The sequence below is a fragment of the Musca vetustissima genome, unplaced genomic scaffold, assembly GCF_032173495.1.
Source record: "Musca vetustissima isolate MV318-11 ecotype Yass unplaced genomic scaffold, APGP_CSIRO_Mvet_v1 utg37051, whole genome shotgun sequence".
Taxonomy (NCBI): Eukaryota; Metazoa; Arthropoda; class Insecta; order Diptera; family Muscidae; genus Musca; species Musca vetustissima.
Window position 1 is genome coordinate 58101 of NW_026875517.1, and position 5810 is coordinate 63910.

Consider the following 5810-nt stretch of genomic DNA (forward strand, 5'->3'; position numbering starts at 1 on the left):
ATATTTTCCAAGGGGCTATCTGAGGCGTGGATTTTTTAAAGAATATTTTTCCAAGAGGCTATCTGAGGCGTGGATTTTTTAAAGAATATTTTTCCAAGGGGCTATTTGAGGCGTGGATTTTTTAAAGAATATTTTTCCAAGGGGCTAACTGAGGCGTGAATTTTTTTAAAGAATATTTTGCCAAGGGGCTATCTCAGGCGTGGATTTTTAAAAGAATATTTTGCCAAGGGGCTATCTGAGGCGTGGATATTTTAAAGAATATTTTTCAAAGGGGCTATCTGAGGCTTGGATTTTTTAAAGAATGATTTTCCAACGACTATATGATACGTGGATTTTTTAAAGAATATTTTTTCAAGGATGATACGTGGATTTTTTAAAGAATATTTTTTCAAGGATGATACGTGGATTTTTTAAAGAATATTTTTTCAAGGATGATACGTGGATTTTTTAAAGAATATTTTTTCAAGGATGATACGTGGATTTTTTAAAGAATATTTTTTCAAGGACTATATGATGCGCGGATTTTTTAAATAATATTTTTAAATAATTTTTCCAATTTATTTATATATAAATTTATAAAAAATTTGGCCCAGTCGACTTTTTAAGATTTTTTTAAATATCAAACAATGAAAATTTGACTTTTTAAAACATTATTTTTTATGGACTACTTTTTAAGGACTAATATGCTTTTTGTGATACCCATTTGCCACCCTTTCGGGCCACATAAATCCTTCCCGCATTTTCGAACAACACAAAGCTCAAAACAATAAAAAACGAAATACCATAAAATTAAAATAAATTGAAATTCATTAAAAATTTCGCAATGAAACATTTTATGGTTATATTTATCCAATATGCTGCTGCCTGGCGGTTATCCTCAATCAAATCCTGATGGGCAGGTGTAAACACTTACAATTTATGGGATCATTGTTGTGAGCCTTGTCCAACTGACTGGCCGACTGGTGGCTGGTCTGGCCGTTTACCAAAGTGAAACTAAATACACAATTAAATTTTTTACACAAAAATCACAACATTATAAAACAGCGGTTGTTGTATTTCTTGTTGTTGTTTTGGTTTTTTGTTCCTCAGTGAATACATAATTTTTAAATGCCGTCAGATTTAATGATGGTGTATTGTTTTGTATGTGAGAGATTTTTTTGCGACAACTGTTCAAAGTCCAAATCAATGAATGCTACCACTCTTGTGGCAAGCAAGCAAAAAAATCTCAGTTAAGGCTCAAATCGCCACGCTCAGGCTCTTAGGCTGAACATACCAACAGGTAGCAGCCAGCATACAAACACCGTATAAGGATAAAACGACTTCAACTCAATGCAAGGTAACTAACTCATAAAAGGGTACCGCAGACAAAGACCAACAACAACGACAACAGCAAACCCAACCATAAGCCTTATTGGCAATAAGTGAAACAAACTCGAACATCAACAACAAACGCAAAAAAAAAAAAAAAACTCAAAATCATAAAACCTTTTTCTTCTACTACTTGTACTTCTCCATCAAGATGATCGTCATGAATTTACGACCATCCTCGCCAGCCTAGTCTGACTCAGTCTGTGGAAGCAGCTGCTTCACGAAAAAAGTGGTGTTCATGTTTCATTTCATTTTAAATTGTTGCATGATTTCACAGAGATTTCTTTAGTTTTTGGTTTATTTCTTCGTTTCGAATTTTAGTTGATGACTGCTTAAAAAACACAGTAGTGAACAGACAAAAAATGTGTGAGAGAAGGAAAATAATATAAAAAAAAATAAAACAAAACATAAAAAGTTTTATTAAAAGAAAACAATGAAATATAATATTAAGGTAAGAAAGTTTCGAACACCGCACATACAAAGAGGAGTTAGAGAGGCATAACCGATGAAGATGAAATAATTCATTTGATTTTCTATAAAGATATGAAATTTTGTCTGTTTTGAAGTACTTTTTTGGCTGCCTAACTTTGCTGACCGTCGACTTGTTTTGCCTTTGAGTAACTTGCCTGGGATTCTAAGAACTAATCACAATTTGGTTGCTGTTTTTTTTTGATAAAGGGTTGCGGATGGTGGAATGATAGAAGTTGAGGTTAATATAAAAATAAAAAGTAAAGAAATAAAAAAGCGTCAGTCGGTGTTGCCGACTTCGCACTTTATATAGGTTGGTTAAGATAATAGGTTTTAGAAAGTTTGATCCAAATCAGACATTCCATCCGTTGATATTGAATTTAGAAATATTGAACATTTTCGTCGCGGGTGGGGCACGTGCTGGAAGTAATGCACTAATGGGTCCCATCAGCGGGCTTTATCTAGGCATGGTTAGGATAATAGGTTATGCAAAGTTTGATTTAAATCAGACATTCCTTTCCCTTTTATATTGTATTTATAAGTATCGCAATTTTTACCATTTGTGGGAAAGGCACCATAAAGAGTGTACCAATGGGTCCCATCTTCGAACTAGATCTAGGCTTGGTAAATATAATAGGTTGTACAAAGATTAGTTCCCATAGAACTTTCGTGAAGTTCCCCACGCAACAACGAACTATTTAATTATTTTACAGTGGCTATAATTTTTGATAAAATCCGAACAATTACTATACTCGAAATTATTTTTGCATATAAGGCCCAGATATTCACAACTACACAACTATGTTGTCAGGGTATTATTGCTTTGTTCAGCCCCAAGAGTTTGTAACGCCGCGAAATATTGGACCTAGACCCACCTTTAAATATACCGATCATCATATCTCGACTAGCTGAGTCGATCTAGACTTATGTGTCCGCCTGTCCAGTTATGGACCAATCGTCTCGCAATTTTGTACGCAGGACGGGTTCTGGCCAATGTTTTTGGTAATCATCCGTTAATATTTAGGGGATGAAATGGACCAAGAATTTTATTTTGTCTACTTTTCTAGTCGCTATAGAGGTCAAAAGTATGAACTGAACATAACAAAATTTGACGACGCCTATAATTTTCGGCGATGTTGAAATGTTATATAGGCGGTGCACTGAACTGAAAAGTTTTGTCTGATTTTGTAGCCGCTCTAGATGCCATTATTATTTGCAGAACATCACATATTTTACATGGTGGCCAAATACATAGAACGGCTGTTTAAATGATGATCTGTCAATATTCCGATGTTCAAATCAACCAAAACTTAAAGTGACCAATTTTTTATTTTATAGCGTAAATCAACTTATTCATCTGAGGAAAACCAGATATGGAAAATATGCCAAGGTTAGAAAGTGGAGCTGTTGACCTATAATCGGCTAAGATCGTTCAAATATCGCGAAATGTTGCCTAGGTTTAGAATATAGAATCGCAGAAAGATAGATTTTCGTGGTAGTTGTGGTTGGTCCTGTCCTACTATACTGCTCCGCTCGCTACTTTGAAATTTGCTATATTTCGCCCAATAATTGTTCAGAAAATCGAAAAATGAATATGCCCGAATTTGTTTGGTTTCTGAAAGTACTCCCTTCGACCTTTTGTTTAAGACCCATTCCATCGCCGGACCCATTCCTCTTGTTCACTCTCTCCCTTAACTTTTTGTGGACCGGGACAAATTTGTGATGGTTCGAGTCTTTGCTATATAAATTTAAATTTTATCTTCACTGACATCATGTGTACGGACAATGTGTAAACAACGTACACGCTACAGTTATAAACCAATCACATGTAGATTCGGGTTTGGCCCAAGGCGGCACCAATTGTTTTTAGTAATGATCGGTTAATACTTGGACCGACATTTTTGGTCTGTTTTTCTGGCCGATCTAGAGATTAAACTCAAACATCACGAAATTTTACACGGGGAAGGTCAGTATTTAACGTGTCAAGTGGACCAAGGCTGATGTGTGAAAAATTATAAAATTTCAAAAATGGACCCGAAAAATTGACAATTAAATAGATATCAATCAGATGTGGTAGTTATATACTTAATATTTACGGGGTCTACATTATAAAATTTCAAAAATGGACCCGAGAAGTTGGCACTATTTCCAAAAGGAGTGATTAAAAATTAAATAGATATCAATCAGATGTGGGAGTTATATACTTAATATTTACGGGGTCTACATATTCACTTATGGCCTATTGAAAATTTGGATGATATTTAAGAATGACACCCGGGGATTTATGTGGTCGAATGGAACAGAACCGTTATTATTTGTCTGCTTTTTATATTTGTAATCCGAACACCACCATATTTTACAGGGTGCACGGCGATGTGCAAAAACGATAAACATTTTCATTCTATGGCCCCTTTTGTACATTACATTAATAATTGTCTTGATGTATGTGGTCGGATATACACAGGTTTCTATGTATTCTTATATGTTTTAGTATTAAAAGAGACACTCCTCAACTAACTGTTCTAGCTGAAAATAATATAAAATACTAGCAAAGTGCCCGCTACTTCGTATGAGAAAAGGGAATGCAAAAAAAAAAAAAAAAAAATCGCATGGAAATCGTGAATACTGTATAATTTGTTGTACTATAGTTCTGAATTCCACCTCTTTTCCTACATCTAGTATCAAGTTTATTACAATTAAGTACTCTTCATACACATCAGCACTGTTTTCCGAAATCTCTTTCTTATTTCCATTACGTAGATTAAAAATAGATCAGAATTCCAATTAAATACTTTAGCAGAAACGTACAGGTTCCACACTTTTCGAACACATAAGTACACATTTTCAAGACAACCTCCATACCATCACCACCACTAAATTTAGTTCTTTTGGTACTCATAAGTACAAATTGCCAAATGTAAATCAATTCTGTTTCTAAATAGTAATCGTAATTGCAAATTTAAGAATTTCAGCTCTGTCTGCTCAATATAGACCAAATTATACCATATTTGATACCATTCTCTACTTTTCGTACCCATATTCCAAACCTATCTCAATATTTCAAATAGTAATCGTAAGTCCAAATTTAAGAATTCCAGCTCTGTATGTTCACTTAATTGTATCAGATTTGGTACCATTCTGCACTTTTCCTACACTCCCACAACAACCTAAGTTCCAACTTTCAGGATTCGAGTTCTACCGTTCACCAAAGTCCAAATTGTACCAAATTTTGTGCTTTTCGTACCCAAAGTACGAATTTCGAAAACTATCTCAGTCATGCACTCCAATAATAACCTTACGTCTGCATTTAAAGATTCCAGCTCTATCCGTTCACCAAAATCCAAGTTGTACCAAATTTAGTACCATTTACTACTTTTCGTAGACGTAAGTACGAGTTTCTGAAACTTCCTCAATTGCACACTGCAACAGTAATTTTAATCATAATTTCTACGATACCAGCCCTACCCGTTCACATAGATCTCAATTTTACCATATTTAGTACCATTTTGTACTTTTCGTACTTATGGGTTCGAATTTCCTACTGTGTCTCAATCCAGTTCCATAACAGTAATTTTATTGTTCTCCATCCCTATCCTTTCCCTCAAATCTAAATTGTACTAAACTTAGCACCATTTAGTACACATAATGACAAATTTTCCAAACTACCGACTTATCTCTTAATACTAATTCAAAATTTCAGAATCTCAGTCCTCAGTCCATTAGTACTATGCTTCCATATCTCAATTCTATATTCCAACAGCAACCATTACTCCAAATTTTAGGTTTCCAGCTCTCTCCGTTCACCCAAATCCTAATTGTACCAAATCTAGTGCCTTTTAGTACTTTTTGTACACATAAATACGAATTTGCAAACATATCTCTATAGCTCAATCTTCAACAGTAATCTTAATTTCGAATTTCGGTATTTCAGCTCTATCCTTTCAAGCAAAATCCAAATTGTACTACATTTTGGT